Raw genomic sequence first — 27191 nt, 5'->3', positions numbered from 1 at the left:
TACAGAAACGCTGGGGCCCGGGCCCAACAGATGCCACAGAACTTTCCCGACTGCTCTGAAAGGGGCTGTTCCTTAACTGGACATCCACTTGGTTGTTACAGACCTTAGGCTTCTGTGTCAATTCACCCTGTTCCGGAGCGTGTTCACTTGATGCTTCCATGATGGAATTCGAGAAAGCAAAACTGGCACAGGAGAAACGCATCAACGTGGACAATGTACTGGCAGGGAGGGAGGTGCTATAGGGAAGGAGTGGCTTGGGGGCTAAAAGAATAGAAGGAAGAGGCCAGGAGAGAAGTCGAAGAAGGAACAAAGCTTGGAGTGGAAAATCTGGTTTGTCCTGGGTCCTGTTCAAAGGGAAGCGGGGGGAATGTGGAGCTGAGCCAGGGTGCACAGTTGAGCCCCTGTGGTAACGAGGCTAGAGACTTATGAAGGGTGTGAAGAGACTTGTAGTTTTGTGTGAAAGGAACAAGGGTGCCATTCAGATGAAGCTTGGGGCTGAAGCAAATACACTAGGGAAAAGGCTACGTAGATACCTGGGCAGGATACAGCCAGAGTGCGGGAATCAGGCACAGCTTTTGGCAGAAAACGGGAGTCTGAGAGTTCAATAGGAACAGATTGGCCGGTCCCTGAGGGCTAAGGGGAGGCTGGGGCTGAGTAAACCAAGTCTGGCCCTGAGAAAGGGAAATGTTCTGGCTTCCTGGGCTCCCTTCTCTCCCTTCTGCCCTCCCTCCCGGGAAAGGAGATAAATCGCTTCGCTGGGCTTTGCCGAGACAGAATTTCTGAGGTCTATGCATTTTGAATGGGAACCTTTGAGAACAATGAGGAAGCTGGGGCCCAAGTGCAGAAAGCAACCCTGTGCTTGGCCCTGCAGTAGGTGAGTCAGTTCCCTCTGATGAGGAAGTGTCAGCATGTTTTCTGTGTCTTAGATGGAGAATTCAAGTGTCAGGGTCATCTGACCAGCATCCTGACTCCACTGGCTCACAGTGTGAGGCTGTGGAGGCTGCTGCTCTTCTCGGAACCTTTCTCTTGGGTCCTGAGACACTGGTTAGCACAAGCTGCACACAGTACTCAGCAGGGTTCCTGCTCGCTGTAAGTGTTCCCCATTAACACTTCTAATGATATTGTGATTACTGCTGTAGCTCTACTTTTTAACAAAGAATCCCACACTTGGTTTGAGATACTCCAGAGGGACAGAATCAAGCTTGGTCCTGTGTCCAAGAATGTCAGTGATTCCTTCTTCCTTTTCCTTCCATCTTAGCCCCAGAGCTCACCTGTTTCCAGGCTCTGAAGGTTGTCCTAAGTCAAGAGGCAATGTCAGGGGTGAAAGGGAAGGGATGGTAAGAGGAAGGACATGAGAGTGAGCATTCATGTTCTAGCCCCAGGTCTAATAAAGAGAGAGTGAACAGGCAGACACTGGGACTCTTCCTTAAGGTTGGCTTGGAGTTGCTTGTGCCATAGTGACAGGAACTTTGCAGTTCTTAGAGCCCAGATCTATTGACCTCAGAGCATGGAAGGAGAATGCCCCTAGCTTCCCCATCCCCCCTGCCAGGAATGAGGCAAGACCCAGGAGGCTGCTGCCTCAGAGGGCTCTGTCATAAAGCACACAGTGGTAGGTTACTGGTTTCCACCTAAGCCAAGCCCTTGATCTGCATGTTTGAGGAAACCCTTTGTTCCTTTCAAATCTCTATTCTCTCAGCTGGCTGGTACAGTGACTGCAACAGTCAGGGTTTTTTTTTTTTTTTCCTTCCTTTTCTCTTTGGGTTTTTAAAAATAACTGGCTTGTGAGTTCAGACAGAATTGGGTTCCAGTCTTGGTTCAGGGCCAGGGACTTCTACATCCTTTTAACCCCCTCAAAGGTCCAGTAACGGGTAAGAGCCTGAAGACTAATCAGGGTAGAGGAAGACATGCAGAGGTGGCCTCTAGTTCCGGTCTAATAAAGAGAGACTGAACAGTATTGTCAACAGGATGTACACTCTATGATAGCAGGGAAGGGTCGGACAGACACAGGCAGTAAGTGCATTTACCATCTACTCTAGAATAGGGGAAATAGCTTATTTGGTATATTGCAAAAGGACAGCAGTCTGAAGATCAATTATATTCCTACCTATATATGGTATTAAAGGGCAATGTCTCCATTTTAGAGGAACACTTTTGGTTAGGACTTGTGTGCAGTTTCCTAGCATGCAAAGGAATACAGCCCAGCCTGGCTGGTGTACAGTCTGAGGTGTTAGCATGAGTGGCTGCACACATAATTTCCAGCTCTCTAACTCTGGCATGCAAATAAAGTCTGTGCAAATCATGGCCATGAAAGTACGGGCAGCCTTGGCTGATTAAGGTTCCATCCTGGTCAAAGCTTTTGGTCATAGGGCACTTGGCTCTGTGGTATGCAACTGTCCAAGATTAGCAGTTAGAGATTCCTGGAACACACTTGTGAGCATTCCTTAATTGGGAATAGGCTCCATTTCTCTGGTCTCCTGTTAATGGCCTTCCGTCCACAAAAGGCACGGGCAGAATGATGGGGATTCCTATGCTGTCTGAACTCCAGGTACCCCATCTCATTCTGGAGCTCAATTTCCTTTGATATAAAACCAGGAGCCCTAGATGTGTCTGCTTTCTTTGTCCGCTCATGGCTGACATTGGTAATCATTTTTCCACACGCAGTTTGGATTCTCAGATCTCTGAGAATGCTTTTTAATACAGAGCCACAGTTACCTGCTATCAATTGTGTTTGGCCTTCAAAATGAGACCTTTCTCCTATTCTGAGACAAGATCATCTCTAAGAGACCTACATGAAGTATGTATGCAATAAACATTTGTTGCATGAATGGACAATTGGTTTTAGCTAATTATTCCATGCCGGGGCTATTTTAAGAATTGTTTTAGCAGTTAAAAACATACGTTTTTGACTTTAATATAATGTGTATGGGAGATGGGCAGCAAGCAAATAAGAAAAAATAATAATGCTTGTGCTTGGTAATGAGTAGTTGTAACAAATGAATAAACACAAAGCAATGGGAAGTGTCATTGGCCAGGGCATGTTGTAGATAAGAAGTCGGGAAAAGCCCTCTAAAGCGGGAACATGGGAATGCAGAAGTCAAGAAACAGAGGGTCTCCTGGGACCCTGCTAGATTGTTAGTCTAACTTGATCTGGCTGTAAGATTGAAATCTTTTAAGAAAGACTCTAGGGGTCCAGTGATTAGTCACTGTTCTATTGCTGTTACAAAGCATCATGACCAAGTCAATTTATAAAAGAAAGCATTTAATTGGGGGTTCACAGTTCCAGAAGACTGCAGTCCATGACCATCATGGTGGGAAGCATGGTGGCAGGCAGATAAGCATGGTTCTGGGGCAGAGCTAAAAATTCACATCTGATCTGCAAGCACAAGAGGGGAGGGAGAGAGGAAGGAAAGAAAAGAGAAGAGTGGGAGAGAGAAGGAGAGAGAGAGAGAGAGAGAGAGAGAGAGAGAGAGAGAGAGAGAGAGAAGCAACATGTGTTTTCTTTGATTGGTGGTTAGTTCCAAGGATCTCTAGGGGTGCTGGTTAGTTCATATTGATGTTCCTCCTATGGGGCTTTAGACCCCTTCAGCTCCCTGGGTACTTTCTCTGGCTCCTTCATTGGGGACCTTGTGCTCCGTCCAATGAATGACCGTGAACATCCACTTCTGTATTTGCCAGGCACTGGCAGACCCTCACAGGAGACAGCTATATCAGGCTCCTGTCAGCAGGCTCTTGTTGGCATCTGCCTAGTGTCTGGGTTTAGTGGTTGTTTATGGGATGGATCCCCACGTGGGGCAGTCTCTGGATGGTTGTTCCCCATTCTAAGAAGGAACGAAGTATGCACACGTTCGTCTTCCTTCTTCTTGAGTTTCATGTGTTTTGCAAATTTTATCTTGGGTATTCTAAGTTTCTGGGCTAATATCCACTTATCGGTGAGTACATATCATGTGTGTTCTTTTGTGATTGGGTTACCTCCCTCAGGATGATATCCTCCATATCCATTCATTTGCCTAGAATTTCATAAATTCATTGCTTTTAATAGCTAAGTAGTACTCCATTGTGTAAATGTACCACATTTTGTGTATCCATTCCTCTGTTGAGGGACATCTGGGTTGTTTCCAGCTTCTGGCTATTATAAATAAGGCCTCTATGAACATAGTGGAACATGTATCCTTATTACAAGTTGGAACATCTTTTGGGTATATGCCCAGGAGAGGTATTGCTGGATCTCCAAGTAGAACTATGTCCAATTTTCTGAGGAACCTCCAAACTGATTTCCAGAGTGGTTTTACGAGCTTGCAATCCCACCAACAATGGAGGAATGTTCCTCTTTCTCCACATCCTCACCAGTATCTGCTGTCACCTGAATTTTTGATCTTAGCCATTCTGAGTGGTGTGAGGTGGAATCTCAAGGTTGTTTTGATTTGCATTTCCCTGATGATTAAGGATGTTGAACATTTTTTCAGGTGCTTCTCTGCCATTCGGTATTCCTCAGGTGAGAATTCTTTGTTCAGTTCTGAGCCCCATTTTTTAATGGGGTTGTTTGATTTTCTGAAGTCCACCTTCTTGAGTTCTTTATATATGTTGGATATTAGTCCCCTATCTGATTTAGGATAGGTAAAGATCCTTTCCCAAACTGTTGGTGGCCTTTTTTGTCATATTGACAGTGTCTTTTGCCTTACAGAAGCTTTGCAATTTTATGAGGTCCCATTTGTTAATTCTCGATCTTACAGCACAAACCATTGCTGTTCTATTCAGGAATTTTCCATCTGTGCCTATATCTTCAAGGGTTTTCCCCACTTTCTTCTCTAGTTTCAGTGTCTCTGGTTTAATGTGGAGTTCCTTGATCCACTTAGACTTGAGCTTTGTACAAGGAGATAAGAATCAATTCGGCACAAGTCCCTTCCGCTCCACTCGAGCACCGGGGTGCCTTGCCAGCGGAGTCTCCCGACATCCGCCCACACAGGATTCCCCACGGGATCCTAAGACCTCTGGTGAGTGGAACACAACTTCTGCCAGGAGGCAGGTTTGAACACCAGATATCTGGGCACCTTCCCTTCAAGAAGAGAGCTTGCCTGCAGAGAATACTCTGCCCACTCAAACTAAGGAGAGAGCTAGCCTCCCAGGTCTGCTTATAGAGGCTAACAGAGTCACATGAGGAACAAGCTCTAACCAGAGACAACTATAACAGCTAGCTTCAGAGATTACCAGATGTTGAAAGGCAAACGTAAGAATCCTACTAACAGAAATCAAGACCACTCACTATCATCAGAACGCAGCACTCCCACCCCACCTAGTCCTGGGCACCCCAATACAACCGAAAATCTAGACCCAGATTTAAAAACATTTCTCATGATGATGGTAGAGGACATCAAGAAGGACTTTCATAACTCACTTAAAGAAATACAGGAGAGCACTGCTAAAGAGTTACAGGTCCTTAAAGAAAAACAGGAAAACACAACCAAACAGTTAGAAGTCCTTAAAGAAAAACAGGAAAACACATCCAAACAGGTGATGGAAATGAACAAAACCATACTAGAACTAAAAAGGGAAGTAGACACAATAAAGAAAACCCAAAGCAAGGCAACGCTGGAGATAGAAACCCTAGAAAAGAGATCTGGAACCATAGATGCGAGCATCAGCAACAGAATACAAGAAATGGAAGAGAGAATCTCAGGTGCAGAAGATTCCATAGAGAACATCGACACAACAGTCAAAGAAAATACAAAATGCAAAAGGATCCTAACTCAAAACATCCAGGAAATCCAGGACACAATGAGAAGACCAAACCTACGGATAATAGGAGTTGATGAGAATGAAGATTTTCAACTTAAATGGCCAGCAAATATCTTCAACAAAATAATAGAAGAAAACTTCCCAAACATAAAGAAAGAGATGCCCATGATCATACAAGAAGCCTACAGAACTCCAAATAGACTGGACCAGAAAAGAAATTCCTCCCGAAACATAATAATCAGAACAACAAATGCACTAAATAAAGATAGAATATTAAAAGCAGTAAGGGAGAAAGGTCAAGTAACATATAAAGGCAGGCCTATCAGAATTACACCAGACTTTTCACCAGAGACTATGAAAGCCAGAAGAGCCTGGACAGATGTTGTACAGACACTAAGAGATCACAAATGTCAGCCCAGGCTACTATACCCGGCCAAACTCTCAATTACCATAGATGGAGAAACCAAAGTATTCCATGACAAAACCAAATTCACACATTATCTTTCCAAGAATCCAGCCCTTCAAAGGATAATAACAGAAAAAAAGCAATACAAGGACAGAAATCACACCCTAGAAAAAGCAAGAAAGTAATCCCTCAACGAACCAAAAAGAAGACTGCCACAAGAAAAGAATGCCAGCTCTAACAACAAAAATAAAAGGAAGCAACAATTACTTTTCCTTAATATCTCTTAATATCAATGGACTCAATTCCCCAATAAAAAGACATAGACTAACAGACTGTCTACACCTACAGGACCCAACATTCTGCTGCTTACAGGAAACCCATCTCAGGGAAAAAGACAGACACTACCTCAGAATGAAAGGCTGGAAAACAATTTTCCAAGCAAATGGTCTGAAGAAACAAGCTGGAGTAGCCATTCTGATATAGAATAAAATCGACTTCCAACACAAAGTTATCAAAAAAGACAAGGAGGGACACTTCATACTCATCAAAGGTAAAATCCTCCAAGAGGAACTCTCAATTCTGAATATCTACGCCCCAAATGCAAGGGCAGCCACATTCATTAAAGAAACTTTAGTAAAGCTCAAAGCACACATTGCACCTCACACAATAATAGCGGGAGACTTCAACACACCACTTTCATCAATAGACAGATCGTGGAAACAGAAACTAAACAGGGACATAGTGAAACTAACAGAAGTTATGAAACAAATGGACTTAACAGATATCTACAGAACATTTTATCCTAAAACAAAAGGATATACCTTCTTCTCAGCACCTCACGGGACCTTCTCCAAAATTGACCATATAATTGGTCATAAAACAGGCCTCAACAGATACAAAAATATCGAAATTGTCCCATGCATCCTATCAGACCACCATGGACTAAGGCTGATCTTCAATAACAACATAAATAATGGAAAGCCAACTTTCATGTGGAAACAATAACACTCTTCTCAATGATACCTTGGTCAAGGATGGAATAAAGAAAGAAATTAAAGACTTTTTAGAGTTTAATGAAAATGAAGCCACAACATACCCAAACCTATGGGACACAATGAAAGCATTTCTAAGAGGGAAACTCATAGCTCTGAGTGCCTCCAAGAAGAAAATGGAGAAAGCACACACTAGCAGCTTGACAACGCATCTAAAAGCTCTAGAAAAAAAGGAAGAAAATTCACCCAAGAGGAGTAGACGGCAGGAAATAATCAAACTCAGGGGTGAAATCAACCAAGTGGAGACAAGAAGAACTATTCAAAGAATTAACCAAACGAGGAGTTGGTTTTTGAGAAAATCAACAAGATAGATAAACCCTTAGCTAGACTCACTAGAGGGCACAGGGACAAAATCCTAATTAACAAAATCAGAAATGAAAAGGGAGACATAACAACGGATCCTGAAGAAATCCAAAACACCATCAGATCCTTCTACAAAAGGCTATACTCAACAAAACTGGAAAACCTGGACAAAATGGACAAATTTCTGGACAGATACCAGGTACCAAAGTTAAATCAGGATCAAGTTAACGATCTAAATAGTCCCATATCCCTTAAGGAAATAGAGGCAGTTATTAATAGTCTCCCAGCCAAAAAAAGCCCAGGACCAGATGGGTTTAGTGCAGAGTTCTATCAGACCTTCAAAGAAGATCTAATTCCAGTTCTGCACAAACTATTTCACAAAATAGAAGTAGAAGGTACTCTACCCAACTCATTTTATGAAGCCACAATTACTCTGATACCTAAGCCACAGAAAGATCCAACAAAGATAGAGAACTTCAGACCAATTTCTCTTATGAATATCGATGCAAAAATCCTTAATAAAATTCTCGCTAACCGAATCCAAGAACACATTAAAGCAATCATCCATCCTGACCAAGTAGGTTTTATTCCAGGGATGCAGGGATGGTTTAATATACGAAAATCCATAAATGTAATCCATTATATAAACAAACTCAAAGACAAAAACCACATGATCATCTCGTTAGATGCAGAAAAAGCACAAAGGAACTCACACAATATGTACTCACTGATAAGTGGATATTAGCCTAAAACATAGGATACCCAAGATATAAGATACAATTTGCTAAACACATGAAACTCAAGAAGAATGAAGACTGAAGTGTGGACACTATGCCCCTCCTTAGAATTGGGAACAAAACACCCATGGAAGGAGTTACAGAGACAAAGTTTGGTGCTGTGACGAAAGGATGGACCATCTAGAGACTGCCATACCCAGGGATCCACCCCATAATCAGCTTCCAAACGCTGACACCATTGCATACACTAGCAAGATTTTATCGAAAGGACCCAGATGTAGCTGTCTCTTGTGAGACTATGCCGGAGCCTAGCAAACACAGAAGTGGATGCTCACAGTCAGCTATTGGATGGATCACAGGGCTCCCAATGGAGGAGCTAGAGAAAGTACCCAAGGAGCTAAAGGGATCTGCAACACTATAGGTGGAACAACATTATGAACTAACCAGTACCCCGGAGCTCTTGACTCTAGCTGCATATGTATCAAAAGATGGCCTAGTCGGCCATCACTGGAAAGAGAGGCCCATTGGACACGTAAACTGTATATGCCCCAGTACAGGGGGACGCCAGGGCCAAAAAAATGGGAATGGGTGGGTAGGGAAGTGGGGGGGGAGGGTATGGGGGACTTTTGGGATAGCATTGGAAATGTAATTGAGGAAAATATGTAATAAAAATATTTAAAAAAAAAAAGAATGGATCAATTCCCATTCTTCTACATGCAAACCTTCTGTTGTGCCAGCACGATTTGTTGAAAATGCTGTCTTTTTTCCACTGGATGGCTTTAGCTCCCTTGTCAAAGATCAAGTGACCATAGGTGTGTGGGTTCATTTCTGTGTCTTCAATTCTATTCCATTGAATATAGAACCCATCCTTATGAACGTATCACATGTACTTTAGAAAGACGTCTGATCTCCATTTAGCTTACTTTATTCCTCAAGAAAATTTATTGTAAGCTTTATTTTTCACCCTGGATTGATCTAATTATCACCGAGAAATTTTTTTACCAAGTTCTACTGTGCTTAAGAATGCTTAAAATAAATCACTTGGGGGTCAGATTCTCAGAGTTTGAACTAATAGCGGCTACTGTCATGCTGAACAGACCTGCCCTCTTGCCGCCCACGGATCATCACTCTGCTGGACGTGGAGGTCGCAGAGACCACACAATTTGGAGAAGGTAAGAAAATTTTTCTTTAAGTGGGAGTGGAAGGCAGGAGTTCAGTCCTCTCACCCGAGGAGTCTTCACCATAAGAGAGGGTGAAATAATACGGGCTCATCTCAGTCTTCTGAGCAAAGCATTTTATACCATTATTGAGACGTCTGTTAGCAAAATATTCAGAGCAAAAGCTCTGAAGCTTCATACAAGTGACCGTAAAATTCAATCCTTGGTTTCCTGAACAAGGACCCATCGATGTGGCCAATTGGAAATGCGTAGGGAGCTAATGTGAGAAGAGACCATGAAGAGGGGATAAAATCCCTGTCAATTATTTTTTGATCTCAATTGCAGTGATGCACTGCCTGGATCCCCTCCAGGAAGACCATCAAGAGGAAGGTCCTCTGGACACATCTCAGCAAGGGGCTGCTGCTCCTACGTTTATTGAGACTGATTTAGGTTCTTATGCTTCCTCCCCTTTCAAATGCCCCAAATTTATATCCAAAGTAAAACAATATTCATTCTCGTCAGTCTGATTCAGAAAGCCTGTCTATGCCGCCTCCCTTCCAGAGCCTACTTAGAGAAGATGGGGGACATAATCAACAAGAAAATGATTGGAGAGAACCTCTTACCATACCAGCTCCTCTGATGTCTGTAATTTTAAATCCTCAAGATCCAAATGTGTGTCAACATTACCAATTTACTTTTGAGTTTTTAAAGAATTTCAGAAAATCTGTTGCTGCCAATGGCATGCGTGCTCCATTTACTGATATGATATGGGAATATTCAAGTAGGGATATTGTCACTCCTTGGGACAATAAACAAGTAAATCTTCCTAAGCCCCAGGACAATACTTAATGTGGAAAGCAAAATATTATGATGAATGTGATGAACAGACAGAAAGAAACCATAGCAATAATGCCCCTATTAGTTCAGACGTGCTTCGAGGGAGTGGACTAATACAATAATACTCCAACACAGATGAATGGTTTGGCCCAGTATTTTGACCAAGTACACTTTTATGCACTGCAAGCCCACAGAACTACTCCTGATCATGGAGAAACTGTGGGTCCTCTGGTCATTTTAAAATAGAAGGTCAATGAGCCTTGGCCTGAGTTTCCTATCCAAGTTAGGAGAGCACTATGCCAGAAAAGAATTCATGGGGAAGCTGTAGATATCAGGCAGCTGGAGTTTGATGAAACTACCAATCAGTGTGGAGCTGCCATAGCACCAGCAAAACATGGTGAGTTTTTTACTTGGGTACCAGTCACTCAAAATGCTGGCAGCTCTTCTCACAGCAGCAGCTATTCAAAAGCTTTTCAGAAGGGACCTGTATTTGAATGGGAGAATAGAGGACACTGGAAAATTTAGTGCAAAAAAAAAAAAAAAAACTAGTAATCCAGCCCCTTGCCTTTGCCCATGATGTCAAAGAGGAAAACACTGAGCTAAGGAACTTCACTCCACATTTGACAAGGATGATAATCCTTTAAACTCCCAACCCCAGACTCAAGGTTAAAATTCACCCAATCAAAGATGAACCAGACTCAAAAACAATATCCAGTCACTCAGGAAGAAAAATGGGGTCCATTGCAAGGGGATTAAATCCCTTTAAATCTTGCTTTATGGACAAGACCTATCTGAGGATGGGTATCCTATGTTGACATACATGGACAACTATTCCTTTAGAAGCATGATAAATACTGGGACAGATCTTTCAGTTATTATTAAGAACAAGGGCTCCCCACACCATAACGTCCACAGCTGACCTCCCGAGTTTACAAGTGTTGGAGGCCAACAGGATTCTTTAAAAAGTACTAATGTCTTAAATTGGACTAAGATTCTCCCTGTGTCCCTGTGAAGTCTTATATTGTCCCAGGACTTTCATATTATCTATAGGGAAGAGATATATTACAACAAATGCAAGCAGTGGTTATCATTGCTACAACGAATCATCTGATAATTATAATAAAAAAGTATAACACCTCTAATTGCGGTTATTGCTCAAGGGGCCATCCACACAGCTTTTAGAAGTAAAATGGGTCTTTGATGACCCAGTATGGATTAATCAATGACCCCTTTATGGGGAAAAGTTAAAACATGCCCAGCGTCTATTGCAGGAACAATTACAACCAGGACATTGAACCTTTAGTTGGTCACTGGAATTCCCCTACTTTTGTAACTCATAAAAAGGCAAATAATAAATTTCCACTGTTGCCTGATCTCAGGGGCACACATGTTACTACGAGAGCACTTGGGGCCTCCTGCAAGTGCTCCTTGCTCCTACTGTGATTCCCCAAGGACATTATATTATTATATATGACTTAAAAGATGGCCTTTTCTCTATCCCTTTATATCCTGATAATAAGAGACGTTTCACAGTCTGTTTCTAAACAATCAACAGTCAATGACCCAATATCAGTGGAAAGTTTTACCACAGGGATGAAAAACAGTCCCACTATGTGTCAATATTGTTCTCATTAAGCACTTAATCTTGGGCTGGTTAAATTTCCCAAGGTATTGGTCATTCAGTATATGAATGAAGCTCTCCTCTCCTGTTCATTTAATCAATGCTTAAATAAGAGCTTAACTTTAGTGTTAAGTAAACTGAGCAAAATTTAAACAGAGTTTCAGATAAAATAAAAAGTAATCACTTTACAATTATTTAGGATATTATTATGCATCAACAAATTTGCCATCATCCTCTTGCTTAGAATGTCCCAAACAATGTTTCCTCAATCAACAACAACAAAACAAGACAAAAACAAAAACAAAAACAGACAGAAAGAAAACTACAAAACACAAAAACCAAATTGGGGCCATATCAGTTTGGCAGGTCCTTATCTGACTATCAGCACTGTGGATTTAGCTCTGCTCTTCAAAGTTGTTTTCCAGAGACTCTCAGGCAAACTTTGTAAGATACATAACACCAGAAGCAGAGTGAGTTATTAACTTATTAATTAATGCTGCCACTAAAGTGGTAGCTTGTAGAATTAGTCCCTTACTTCCTTATCAATTATTTATCCTTCCTTCCTCATCTTTGCCTACTGGCATTATCTAACAACAAGGTAATGGTATTACAGAAATTATGAATGTCATAATTATCTGTAACTTCTTACTTCCAAGAAAGTATAGACTTCATAATGATGGGAAGGACGGGTCTTAAACCACTTACTGGTAAAGAAACCGCAGAAGTCACTGCGCCATTAAATAAGACTGATTATTTGTTCCACACTGATAGTGATCGGCAGGTGGTGTTGATATGTTACTCAGGATGCAGACATAATCATTACCCTAAAGACTCCCTTCTAAGTTACTTTTGAAGACACTCTTTGAGTATTAGCTAAAATCACAACTAGCAAATCTCACAGAGATCCATTTGGATGCTTTTACAGATCACTCTTCAGAGGGACAAGGAACTTGTGCTTATGTACAAATTCCACATTCTCCACAAACGAAAAGACTGTACCCACCCTGGTTACTGGACTGTTCTCAGCCATTAAACATTGTAACTGACTCTGCATGTTGTGCTCCAACGGTTTCTCTTTTAGAAACTGCAAGACTTAAGCCCAGGACCACCGCTAATGTTATTCCACAATTATTTCTTTCCCTTCAGACATCTATATGATAACGAACCTTTTTTTTTTTTTTTTGTAACTCATAATCCTGCTCCTTCTAATTTTCCAAGTCTGTTGGCATCCACCGATGCTCAGGAGGATGGGCTGTGGTCTCCTTGCCCCCTAGTGCTTTTTCACAGGCCACTCAAAAATCTCACGAACTTCATCAAAATGCAAAATCATTGCAAGTAATTCTCCTTACCTCCTGAACGAGCACAACATACTCTATGAACCTGCCCTTCCTCCTCTATCACCTCACTGCCCTCTGCTGGCGCAATCAATCCTCAAGGATTAAAATCTAATGCCATTTGGCTGTACAACATTGGTTGTATCTCAGAATTTGGAAGTTTAAAATATGTTCATGCAACAGTTGATTTTTTTTTGCAATAGTATTGCTGCTTCTGCTCACAAGCGTGCAAACATTTTGGATGCCACCATTCGTTTATTTTACCTCTTTCCTTCCCGGGACTCCCATTCCAACCTAACACTGAGAGTGGTCCTGCTTATATTAGCAAATGCTTTAAGAAATTTGGCAATTTATGGAATATTAATCGTGTTACTGAAATTTCTTAAAATCGAAAGGGACAAGCTATTGTGGAACACCACCATTAAGTACTTAAATGGCACTTTTAAAGGGGGGGTGTTATACACCCACCTAAATCATTCCAAACTATGCTACACTTAGCCATGCTTATTTAAACTTTTTTCATTTTAAATGACAATGCTGTTTTTGCTGCCTCAAAACATTTTGCCCTAAAGGAAACACAGTCTGTTAAATTTTGTTAAATGAAAATATCTAGATACTCATCAATGGAAATGATCGACTGTTCTTCTAACATCAGGGTGGAGGGTTATGTTTAAGTCTTTCCAGATAATGAATGAAGTCTCAGATGGCTCCTGCTCCAGGGCATCTGGACAGCATTGGCTTGGGGAGACAGTAAGACTTTAACTCATCAAGTCAAGACCTTGGGAAGAATACAAGGACACAATACTACCAGTCCCAAAATGATGCTGCTAGGTTTTCTGACTGTATTACATGTTATTTCTCAGCTTGTCAATATAGAATCCAAATGCCTTTTGTCAGGGGTCAGAAAGGCATAACCCTATTACGAGACAGTATGAGGTTGGTTTGCAATAATAGGGATTATTTTTATGGTTTTTTGTTTTTGTTTTTTATTACTAGTACTGGCAGTTAGTACAAGAATGCAAGGAGAAATTTCAAAACTGGCCTGTATGGTTAGTAAAACTACTAACATTACAGTAAACCTATTGGCAGAAATTAGCCAAGAAATGGGTGAATTGAGAACCACAATTTTACAAACTAGAGCAAATTCTATATATTATTTGCTGTTCAGTCATAATCTTGGTTGTCAACAATTTCATGGTTTGTGCTGCTCTAATGTGATATATGTCTCTCATACTTTCGATGGTCAAATTAATGATCTACATAAAGAGATAACACAATCTCTCAAGTGACCTTTGAGTGCCTGCCTGGTTTAGATGGCTTTCCTCTTTCCTTGGTCCTCTGCTAGATATTCTTATAATTCTGTTATGCTTGTTTATAATAGTTAGACTAGTCATGCAGGTGATGTATACAACCATAGCCTCTACTACAGTCCCAACTTTGTCTTTAAAAACAAAATGGGGAGAGATGCTGGAGGCATGGAGGGCCTTGCGCTCACATAAGTACTAGAGGAACCTGGAATGCTGGCACACACAGTTGTTCCTTCAAGGGAAGGAATGCTATACCTGTTATCTCCCCAGAAGGCTGGGGAGGGACAAGCATTCTACCCTGATAAACTTTGTGCTTTTTGTGTGATCACACTGGACCCTTACCCAGGACCTTTTCATAGACATCTTTGTCAATCGACAGAGCCTATCTTTGTGAAAGATGTTGCATACACTTTACAAAGAGTTTCAATGTTAGTCACATTCGATCTTTATTTAGCTTACTTTGTTCCTTAAAGAAACTTATGTACCCAGTTGCTGTGCACATGGAAGTTAGTTAATTATCAGGAGGAAAGTTTTCACCCAATTGTGCTGTGCTTGAATATGCCTAAAATAAACCAGTCAGGGTCAGACTCCTGACATTGCGCTAAATCCGACTGCCTTCTTGCCTCCCACAGATCATCACTCTTTGGGTTGCAGAGGTCTCAGAGACAAATGGTCTAGTGTTGCTCTGAAAGCTTAGTTACAGCAACTTCATACATGTCCATTCAGGAAGTTCCTGCAAATAGAAAGGAGTGAGACCCTCTGGTGGCAGTGCTCTGGCCGGCTCTGGCACCTAAGGTTGGTGCTCCTGGGGCTGGGCTAAGTCTCATCAGTCAGAAACCCAATAGGCTGGATCAAAGCCTTAAAAAAGGATTATGACAGGATGCAGATGATCTCTAGAAGCTCAAACCAAACCAAAATCCACTATGGAGGAGGGCAGGTAGCCACCCCTACCTGAGAAGCACGTACATTTGATTGCTTCTGAGAGAAGTAGAGTCCGTTTTCTTTTTTTTTTTTTCCATTTTTTATTAGGTATTTAACTCATTTACATTTCCAATGCTATACCAAAAGTCCCCCATATCCACCCACCCCCACTCCCCTGCCCACCCACTCCCCCTTTTTGGCCCTGGTGTTCCCCTGTACTGGGGCATATAAAGTTTGCAATCCAATGGGCCTCTCTTTCCAGTGATGGCCGACTAGGCCATCTTTTGATATATATGCAGCTAGAGTCAAGAGCTCCGGGGTACTGGTTAGTTCATAATGTTGTTCCACCTATAGGGTTGCAGATCCCTTTAGCTCCTTGGGTACTTTCTCTAGCTCCTCCATTGGGAGCCCTATGATCCATCCATTAGCTGACTGTGAGCATCCACTTCTGTGTTTGCTAGGCCCCGGCATAGTCTCACAAGAGACAGCTACATCTGGGTCCTTTCAATAAAATCTTCCTAGTGTATGCAATGGTGTCAGCGTTTGGATGCTGATTATGGGGTGGATCCCTGGATATGGCAGTCTCTACATGGTCCATCCTTTCATCTCAGCTCCAAACTTTGTCTCTGTAACTCCTTTCATGGGTGTTTTGTTCCCAAATCTAAGGAGGGGCATAGTGTCCACACTTCAGTCTTCATTCTTCTTGAGTTTCATGTGTTTAGCAAATTATATCTTATATCTTGGGTATCCTAGGTTTGGGGCTAATATCCACTTATCAGTGAATACATATTGTGTGAGTTTCTTTGTGAATGTGTTACCTCACTCAGGATGATGCCCTCCAGGTCCATCCATTTGGCTAGGAATTTCATAAATTCATTCTTTTTAATAGCTGAGTAGTACTCCATTGTATAGATGTACCACATTTTCTGTATCCATTCCTCTGTTGAGGGGCATCTAGGTTCTTTCCAGCTTCTGGCTATTATAAATAAGGCTGCTATGAACATAGTGGAGCATGTGTCCTTCTTACCTGTTGGGGCATCTTCTGGATATATGCCCAGGAGAGGTATTGCTGGATCCTCCGGTAGTACTATGTCCAGTTTTCTGAGGAACCGCCAGACTGATTTCCAGAGTGGTTGTACAAGCCTGGACTCCCACCAACAATGGAGGAGTGTTCCTCTTTCTCCACATCCACGCCAGCATCTGCTGTCACCTGAATTTTTGATCTTAGCCATTCTGACTGGTGTGAGGTGGAATCTCAGGGTTGTTTTGATTTGCATTTCCCTGATGATTAAGGATGTTGAACATTTTTTCAAGTGCTTCTCTGCCATTCGGTATTCCTCAGGTGAGAATTCTTTGTTCAGTCCGTTTTCTTTAATGGCATATGACACCTGATGCATTGGCCACACGGTGGGGCAAATGAGTGGGTGACCAACACAAACTGGACTTGATGGGGGTTGGGAAGTGAACACAAAGTTGGATGGACAGGGAGATTGAGAGGACCTGGGGGAAGTTAGGAGAGAGGGATGAATATGATCAAGATACACTGTATGAAATTCTTAGAGAATTATTCAAAACTGTTTTTTAAAGAATGAGTTAAACAATGGTTTTCAGCTACAAGGACATCATGAAAACATCAGGCTTCACAAAACTGGAAGGGAATGGTATGAATGTTCCAGTCAGGTGATGCGTAAAGTTCTGCAAGAGCCCGTGTGAGGCGATTCTTTGTTTTTGGCAGCATTGGAGAAGGTCTCATGCAGGAGCTGTTTGTGTTTGAGCGGGGTCCTTGGAAGGACATAGGGAGGGGTGAATAAAGGGAAGGGGGGTCGATTGAGAGACTATGGCTTGGTAAGGACCAGGTTGGTGGACTCGATGGGTATATGAAAGGATCCTGGGAGAGAGGAGGTTGGTTCCGTTTGGGAGAGAATAAGCCATATTTTGCCCTACCTTTTCCCACTTAGCTCCGCCTACCCATACCAGAGCCAGGTAATTTAACTAAGTACCTCATCTTAAAAGAGACAGAGCTGTTTAGCACATGTTATCTTCCACTCAAGATGAAGGTCCAACTTGGCACTGGGCACAGCATTTCCAAGGCATCTAATTTGTGAGACTGTAAAGGAGGAGAGAAGTACAAGATACAGTGCTCACTCAGTACTCACCCTCTCCCTGACTGTACCACTACACTCATTACGTAGTCCCGTTGGCTCTGTCTGCTCTGGGGTTGGAGGCACAGAGTCCTACTGGTTAGGGACCTGAGGTGGCTTAGCCTTGCTTGTTGTCACTCAGAAAAGAAGAAAAGAAATGAAGAGTGGCCACAGAGCCTGCCAGAACCCTGATATCATTTTAAATGCCACAGGTAAAAGCTGTACCCTGCTGAGCCCATGCACAAAGCTGGGCAGGTATCTGCTGCTTCCGCTGTGTGCCCTTGAGTCTTTGATCCTTCCTGAGGCCAGGCCCAGCCCCAGGACAGAAGCGTTGTGCTCTCTCTTTGCTCTGGTTGGGGAATGTCTTTCCTCCAAAGCCCACATGACTAACTCCTCCATGGCCTTCCTTGACCACCTAACCTAAACTTTCCCACCATTTTGCTCCCTGCCCCATCATTCCTGACTCCCCTCCCTTGCTTCATCTTTTATATTTTTTAATGTCAGTGCTTTATATATCTCTAGTTTCCACATCCATGGATTCAACCAACCCATCATGATAATGGGATAATGATTTTGAAAACAAGCCCTCTCATTCTGGAGCTGGTTATGGTGCCTTGTTCCTGTAATCTGATTACTCCAGAGGCTGAGGTAGGAGGATCACTAGGAGTACAAGACCAAAGAGAGAGTTCAAGTTCAACCTGGGTTACATCACAAGACCTTGTCTCAAAAAAAAAAAAAGAACAATGCAGCCAGGCATGATGGTACACACCCTTAATTCTAACACTTCAGAGGCAGAGGCTCTGTGAGTTCGAAGCCAGCCTTGTCTACAAAGTGAGTTCCAGCACAGTCAGGGCTACACAGAGAAATTCTGTCTCAAAACCCAAAACCAACAGCAACAAAAATTAGAACAAAGTGAAATCTTATAGTTTTCTTGTCGTTATTCCCTAAACAGTGTAGCAACCACTTATTGTTACTAGTTATTATTATCAATCAGTGTAATAAATCTAGAGATGATTTAAAGGAGATGGGAGAGTGTAGATTATACATATACTAGGCCATTTTACATAAGTGACTTGCTCTCCCAGGGATTTCTATATTAAGGATCCTAGAGCCAGGCCCCCGTGGTTACCAAGGGAGGACTGTGCTGTTTAGTGTCTGTTTCTCTTCTGAGAATTTAAACTTCCAAGGGCAAGGACTGTTGTCTGTTCTATTCATCATGGATTTTACAGCATTCAGAACAGTGTTAGACATGGGCTACAGTTTCATCAACTTTTGCTCAGTGACTGGAAGAGTGGCCGGTATAGGTCTCCTTGAACATATAAGAGTAACGACATACAAAGCACTTTCCTAGGACTTACATCCAGGGAATGGCGAGGTGGGGTTAGAATTCATGTCTGCATGGGGTAAAAGCTGTGTTCTCTTCACTTCTCCTCACAAACTTATATCTCTTAGAGATTCTTGGTTACTCCTGGTTTAGCTCCAGGTCCTCCAGCTGATATGGCAACTCCCATTCACCTGGTTTGTTCACAGCTGAATCCTGGGTGAAGGGACCCTCTCACTGTGAGAACTCCACTCTGAACCCTGGATTACACACAGACCACACCCAAACACTTAATTTCCAAAGCACAAACCAAATGCAAAGAGATCCTTTAATCAGCAAGGCAAAGAGACAAGTTGGCTGAATCCGAATCAGGCAAACACAGCAGCAAAAAGCTTTGCAGGTGTTGATTTTAAGAGGGGGAAAGGGGAGGTATGTTAGAATGAGCTAAGTTGACATGTTGGCTAAGTTCTGGTTGGGTATTTTAGTTGGGTTAGTCAAAATGATGAATTTTGATTGCTGGATGGACCTTTATATCTTGATTGTTGGACCTTAGTGATAAGTCTCAGGAGGGGGAAGCGGCCAAATAAAGGTCTAGACCTTGGTGGCTTTAGGAAGATAATCTAATGGTTTAGCAAAGGGGGAAGGACAATGTTTGCCATATCTGTCATGCTTGAGTCTGTGCCTGTCATGCTCAGGTCTGCCAGAACCCTTCCCTGGGCACCTCCTCAGTATGTGCAGAAGGAAAGGGGGAGGGGCTGAAAATGGGAGGTCAGGAGGGGTGGGGGTGGGGCGGTTCTCCATACCTTTGATGTGTTGTGATTGGTTGGATGCCTAGCCCCTCTTGAATACAGATTGCAAGGAAATCACTAATCCTCTTAGACATGAGCAAGCTGAGCTCAACCAGCCCACCCAGGTTATAAGTGACAGGGCTGGCATTGGAACCCACCTTTCCAGAGCTCACTTGTCATGCGAAGAGGACACTCACTTAACAAGATTCCTGGCTCACTCTACCCAAAGGTAACAGCTGTCTGGCCAGAAGGTCCACTGGCAACCAATTAGGACCTGTGTGTCTCATTCAAGGTCAGAGCTTTTGGGGACAATGTGAAATTCACTTTTAATTCACAACTCCCTTGTTGTATCCATTTATGTAAAAAACTTTCATGTTATTTAAACCCAAACCCCCCTCGGACTTCAATGGAAGCTTTGAATCCATGTGGAAGGTCAAAGGCATTTCTTTGAAAGTGTGTAGGGACCCGGTAGAAATCATATTAGCATATTCATTATCATCAGGGTTCTTTGAATGTAGCTTTTTGCCATTCTCTGAAAGTGATTGGAGAACTAGGGCTCTTTTTTGTTCAAAACCTCTCGATCTGAAGTGAGGCTGTGGCTGCCTACTGGGTGCTACAGCATACCTTCCAAAAAGCAGTAATGGATCTGTGTTGCATAAGTCAGTGGTAAAATGTCATCCATGAGGAGTCTCCACAGTGGCCAAGCCTTGCTGGAGTCTGGAAGATGTAACTCTCTTACTCATTAAGTATGATTTGTGGCAGAACCCAAGGCAGTGCCCAGCTAATAAAAGATGGCTTCCTATGGAAGTTAGACACTGCTCACAGGAGGACCCTCGGTGAGGCAAAGAATCAGGGTTATACCTGTTCAGACAGAGTAAACGGGTCAATTCTGCAATAGAGGGATCCAATTCTTAGTGATAAGTGGAGGAGAAAATTCAGTATGAGAAGTTTTCAGTGTTCCAGGACACCTTCCATGTACACACAGATGTGCTCATACAGAGTACCAAGACAGTAGGTAATATTGGGTCATTCCAGATGGTGTATCGGTAGCTCAGAACATGGTAAGAAGAAGTTAGACTCTATGTTGGTAAGATGGAGCCAATGGAACCTTTTGGCCAAGGAAATACTGGGGAAGAGATTTTGGAGTGGGAGACAAGGAAAGCAGGCAGAGACAGCTTCTAGGTACTGACCTCTATCATGTAACCATAGAATCACTGATGTTTCCTGAAGAGGGGGATCATGCTTGAGCCATGATCAAGAGTGAGGCTTGGATGGGTAAGATGTGACATGTCTGTGACACACAAATGCAATTAAGTGGGTAACTGGACATGTGTCTGTGGCACAGGGGAGAGTAATGCATGGCTTAGAGTCATCCCTAATGATGGGGAGTGAAACCGTGAAGGGTACCATGTGGAGAGAAGTGTACTGGGGATCGAGCCAGGCTTCTCTGGGCTTCCTTGCTCATGGGCTATGAAAGGGAATGACCTAGCACTTTGTATCTTCCTTCCATTTGCCACTTCCAGTTCTAGTTACTGTTCAGGCAAAGGGGAGGGCTAAATCAACCCATTCACAAATAAAGGCAAGACACATCTCAGCTGATCTGGATCACACAGGTTATTGTAAAGCTGCCTGCAGAGATTCGTGGCCGAGGATTTTGACCATACATGACAGATAATAGTTGAGTCTTTGAGAATTTACACAGGATCTTGCGCTCAGCTATGCTGATGGCTCTCTCTGGATTAGGACTGTTTTTCACCTGTGCTCTCCTGAGCTTCTGGCTAACTCTTCCCCCTGGCCTCCATTCCATTTCAAATGATGTAATCTGTAGAGTCTTTCAGCTTTCATGGTCTTGTGTGACATTTCCTGGAACCACGGTGATGTAGGAAATGACCAAGAGAAGAGATGCAAGGCTGGAAGCTAGGAAGCAACTTTATTGCATGGATGCAGCAGGCCTAGGCAACATCAATCCCAGGAGAGAGCTTCATTCAGTTAAGCAGAGCATTTTATGCCACTTCTGTCCCCTTGCCTGCTTCCTCACCCCCACATAGCAACGCAGAGTGACATATTTTGATTGGTTATATTAAGCTTGTTTAGTAGAGCTTGCTAAATTCCTCTATAAGCACACATTTTCCTTAAGCAGAGCAATTATCCACAGACCATTTATAGTACAGAGGGTAGAGGTGAGAAACATGGCTGCAGAGCAGACACAGTGATACACCACAAGGGTGCGGCCCAGCCTGTTGTGTGTGCTTTCCATCAGCTTCTTAGACTCTTTTACCATTGTGATGTTCAACTCCCTTTCAGGGTCTATTTTAACTAGGTTTTCCATTGCTGTGACTAAACACCATGACCAAAAGGGCTTATTTCATCTTACAGCTCGAAAGCCATACTATACTGCTGAAGAAAGTCGAGGCAGAATCCTGGAGCCAGGAGTTGATGCAGAGACCATAGAAGATTGCTGCTTACTGGCTTGCTCCCAGTGGCTTGTTCAGCCTGCTTTCCTAAAGATCCCTGGATCACCAGCTAAGGGTGGCCACACCCACAATGACCTGGACCCCTCCTACATCAATCAATAATTAAGAAAATGTCTTTCAGGCTTCCCCTTTCTCATTGGAGGGATTTTCTCAGTTGAGATTCCCTCTTTCAGATAACTCTACCTTGTGTAAAGTTGACGTAGGACTAGCCAGGCAAAGAGGGCTAAGAGCACCATCTACTATCTCAGGTGGTATCCAGATACCTGAAATATAACTGTACCAACATACCTGGACAGGGCTTCTAATACAGGCAAGTAAGCAAGAGTCTTCAAGTGTTGGATGGAAGAATTCTTTGGTGTGTCTCAGCATGTGTGTGTGTGTGTGTGTGTGTGTATGTGCGTGTGCATGTGCGTGTGCATGTGCGTGTGTGTACATCCTTCTCAAGCAAGGTTAGCACATAGTTTGTCAGGCTCTGTTCTTAAAAGCCCTATAGTTATACATAAATCAAAAGATATTTTGACTGGCTTAGGGAACTCAGTCATTAATAGCAAAAATAGATAAAAGAATGTTAAAAATTGTATGTATGTATGTGTATTTTTATCTGTTTAAAAAGTCTTCTAGAAAAAGCAATCAAAAACTATTAGGAGAATAAAAATAAAACAAAACAAAAAACAACATGAAAATTTCCTAACTACCACTTGTCTGGGAGGCAACAGAAATTTTCTGCCATAGCGGGGCTGTAGCAGTCAGGTCTACAGCAAATATTAGAACAAATGTATATAATGTCAAGGGGTATAATAGATAAGAAAATAAAACAAATAATCTACTTGCTTCTTTTGGTAGTCAAATCCTCAAGTTTCCACTCTGCACAGCCTGGTTAGTTCCCAGGGTAGCTCTAGCATGATCCTCCTGTCTTACTGGTCTTCCAGCATCAAAGCTTGGTCACTTCAGATGGTCGGTTTACATGATGTTGACAAATCAGGAACACATTCCCAGTTGCAAGAGGCTGGCTTCATTCTGTTGTGTTGAGCCCAGGAAATCATCTCTGCCACAGTTAGTATAGAGGGATGGATTCCAAAGCAAGCCAGCATATCCACCATGGGTCCCGCTGAGTTTTCACACCTAACACAAGGATTGGAGCTTAGTTTGAATAGTTAGAGCTTAACTTTATGGTTTTACATGGTTGACTTGACTTAGTAATTGTGCATTAAGAAAAAAATGTGTTCAAATGCTACCACTGAAAAATGTAGTACAACTTTGGCAAACAATGTGGAACCTTAAGCACATATTTTGATTTTCAGAAGTGTTGACCCTGCAGAATTTTGACTTTCTCTTAAATGTCTCTTAAATATTTATTAACAATACATTTATAAAATGTAACTAATGTTTTCAATTTTTATTTGTGATATTCATCCAGAATATATTATGATATTATTTATGAATTTTGAAAGTTATACATTTTGTAAGTAGTCATTGGATAAATACTTATAAACATGGAGCCATATAACATCTAATTGTAATCATGACTCCTCTGACTTTGACAAGGAACTCAGTGTGGGGCAAGTGGACCATACTACCAGACAGAAGAACTGGTAAGGTTGAGTGAGCTCAGACCCCATGAATCTCAGAATTGAGAATGGTAGGAGTGAGGCCGCTCCCTGCCTGCCTCTACCTGTTCTGGAACATATATCCATGCCACCCCATTGAGGGCCGTGGCAATCAGTCACATAGCATAAAAACCCTGGAGTTCTCCATGCTAATGAGGTATCAAGATATGCCTTGAGCCTTCAGGCAATGAGCTTCCCTTCCTGGGTATCCCTTCCAACAAAAGGTATTCAATCCCTGGCTCACCCTGAGTATGGTGTGTGCATTCATATCCTCCATCAAATAAAACAGTTCGGACAAGAGAAGACTGTTTCTTCATCACAGATCGCTGCCAGGGAAGGCCTTCAGAGTTAGTAAAGAGGGGCACCTAAATCTCCTGAAGAAGGCCTTCTCTCTCCCAGCCCCTCTGCACTCAGAATCACATCAGGTCCCACCCCCTGTCCTGGGCTATGTCTTCCCTTTTATGCCCAGTGAGTGGATGCTCTGAGAGGAATCGTGGATCGCCATTCCTGACTCCTAGCAATATGCCAGTGTTGCCTGGGTACACAGAAGACTGGGAACCACAGCAATTGTTTCAGACTCTGCTGTTTCTTACTTCAGAAAAGCACGGACTAAGGACCCCCATTACAGACTTTGCTCTGCTTCCCTGAACAGTTTCAGTATATATATATATATATATATATATATATATATATATATATAATGTGTATATATGTATATATATGTATGTATATATATGTGTGTGTATATGTATATATATATAGTGGCCTATAGGCTGTGGTCCAGCTAGCCCAACAAAGGCTATCTCCTGAGGCAATGTCCAAGAACCTGGCAGTTATTCAGTTCATGAGGCTAGATGTCTTAGCTGGTCTTCAGTCAGTGCGAGAATCCTGAAGAAGCAGGTTCTAGCACCAGCAAAGGAAAGCCTCAGCAACAAGGTAGATACATTTGCCAGCAATGAAGGAAGGTAGACAAAAGGCAAAAGCTTCCTTCCTCCATGACCTTTTATATGGACTGCGACCAGAAGGTGTGGCCCAGATTTTGTGGGTCTTGCCACTCCAAATGAGCCAATCAAGGACCCCTCACAGGCGCGCCTGGCTGCTTGGGTTTTGGATGACTCTGGATGCAGTCAACTTGAAAATCAAGATGAGCCACCACACCGAGGATACTACAAATCTCTTTTGTCTTTAGCATCATAGTCAGGATCCCTCCCCTAGCCCCAAGCCATTTGGCTGGTGACATCCAGCTGATGATACGCCTGAAAGATTAGCCCTGGTATAATTGATAAGCCTTTGTTCATTATTTTATGTTTTTATTTATCATCGACCACAAAAGATATAGCCTACTTGAATTTTGTAACTATTTGTTTACAGTCTTAAACGAATTTGGAATTCCTCTGGGGATTCCCATAGAGTCAATGCAGATACTAAAGGACCCAGATATTGTCCTCTTATCCCTGGACTTAGCTTTACTAGGAGGAGGGGAGTGGAAGGCCAGGGTAAAGGGTGCAGCCAATGAGGCAGTGTGCAGGTCCCACCAGTCTGGTTGTAGGCTTGAATAAAAAGTTCCATGGCCCATAGAGCCACCATATTTTAGCTTGTGAGATGAGCACAGAATACTTATCACATGTCCCTTGTTAGTTTGAGACATTCATAGTGTGGATACAGGCTCCAAGCGTCCCCCATTAGACAAAAGAATCCATCCCCCTGTTGTGTGAGACTTGAGAAGTAGCTCGTCTTCCCTATTAAGGAGGGGTGTTCATTGGTGGCTCTGCTTATAAAGTTGGGAACAGGAGCAAAAGATTCTGGCAAGTCTCGCTTTCCCATATTCTGCAACATTCATCAACTAACACTCAATTGCTACAGTGGGCTCTGTGCCCCATCCAAGGGAAAGAGTACTGTTTTCGTCAGGGGATGTTCTTATGTGCAAGCAACACGTATTGTAAAGTCAATCAATTTTATCAAAGTCTTTAATTCTCCATATCGAATTCTTTGCATACATAAAAAAGTAAAACCAAAGTGAATTCTATCAGCATTAAGTCCTTTATATAATATGGTTTTGTGTGGTTTGTTGTAAGTGCTGGCCCATGGTCTAATCCTGTAGTAATAGGAATTACAAACCTAGAAACCATTTCTTTTAGAAGCAGGGCCACCTCCTATGAGTAGAAAAGATTTCTATCCAGCCTGAGAAACTACACAGACAAGCAAGCATTTGTAACCCCTGATTTAGGGAAGTTCTGTAAAGTCAACAACCAATTTTTTTTTAATTGGGTTTTTCCAAAATTCTGCATTTGAGGAGGGCCCTAAGTCACTGTCATGGGTTATCCTGGGCACTGGGTCACACTGTCCACATGCTCATTGGGTATCCTGGCAAGTTAGGGAACATAAAAATGTGAGCCTAATATAGTTTCCAGAGCTGTCTGGCTGATGTGAGCTCCCTTATGGAACTGTTTAACCAACTCGGGGCAATGGCCTCAAGGATGGCTATCATTTCTCGTCAAATGCTCAATAGTCCCTGTTTTCAGTCTTAAACAGCCATTTCTTTTTGTAATTGGGGTCCCATTTACTTAATAGGCTGGGAATCAATGAGGTTAGTCACAAAGGAAGTTCTTCTACCACTACCTCCTCCCCCCTACATTTTGGGGAAGTTGCTACTTCTGTTTCTTTCTGCTCTGTGGTTGCCCCAGGCAGTAGCAATATTTCCCTTTTGCATGTAGCAGAAGACAGATAATTTTACCACATTATCAGTAGCAACTGGGAGGGGGAAGGTCTTTGTCTCTGAAGATCTAGCACATTGCCATCTGTATATATATTCGTTTTTATTACACCCCCCCTTTCAGTGGTAAGCTACATATCTCTCACATACTTGTTTAGCAATGGTGTAGACCCCATATGATTATAACATCTATATTGCATCAAATGTAGCCTGAGGTCCCTGCTGATTTCTTTTTTTGTTGTTTTGTTTTTGTTGATATTGCTGGTTTTTGTTTGTTGGTTGGTTTCTGTTTGTTGTTGTTGTTTTGAGGCATGATTTCTCTGTGTATCCCTAGCTGTGCTGAAACTTGTTCTGTAGACCACGCTGGCCTCAAACTCACAGAGAGCCACTTGCTTCTGCCTCTCAAGTGCTGGCAGAGCACTTGGGCATGTACCTCCATGCTGACCATAGGCACAACTTTTTAAGTTAGTTTTTGTTACCATGAATAGATCATTATCACCTTAGGAATCTTAATAAACTTTAATGATTAATTGTATCATCCTTAAGTCCTGTCTTAGTTAAGGTTATTATTGCTGTGATGAAACACCATGACCAAAGCAACTTGGGAAGGAAAGGGTTTATTTGACTTATACTTCCATATCACTATTCATCTTTGAAGGAAGTCAGGATAGGAACTTAAACAGGGCAGGAACCAGGAGGCAGGAGCTATGGAGGGTAGTGCTGACTAGCTTTCTCTTCA

The 27191-nt window shown here is 42.4% G+C and overlaps 1 protein-coding gene and 1 long non-coding RNA gene across 3 annotated transcripts in view; both read left to right on the top strand.

Moving 5' to 3' along the window:
- The window catches only part of F830045P16Rik (RIKEN cDNA F830045P16 gene), a 78806-nt gene that overhangs the window by 20521 nt on the left and 31094 nt on the right, over nt 1-27191 (top strand). The window lies entirely within an intron of this gene.
- Gm14040 (predicted gene 14040) lies at nt 275-22963 on the top strand. Its single transcript, NR_166423.1, has 3 exons — nt 275-330; nt 927-1089; nt 22035-22963. It is a non-coding gene; the product is annotated as a predicted gene 14040 (long non-coding RNA).

The sequence above is a fragment of the Mus musculus genome, chromosome 2 (genome assembly GCF_000001635.26).
Source record: "Mus musculus strain C57BL/6J chromosome 2, GRCm38.p6 C57BL/6J".
In the NCBI taxonomy this organism is placed as follows: Eukaryota; Metazoa; Chordata; class Mammalia; order Rodentia; family Muridae; genus Mus; species Mus musculus.
This window is presented reverse-complemented; position numbering and strand designations above follow the sequence as displayed.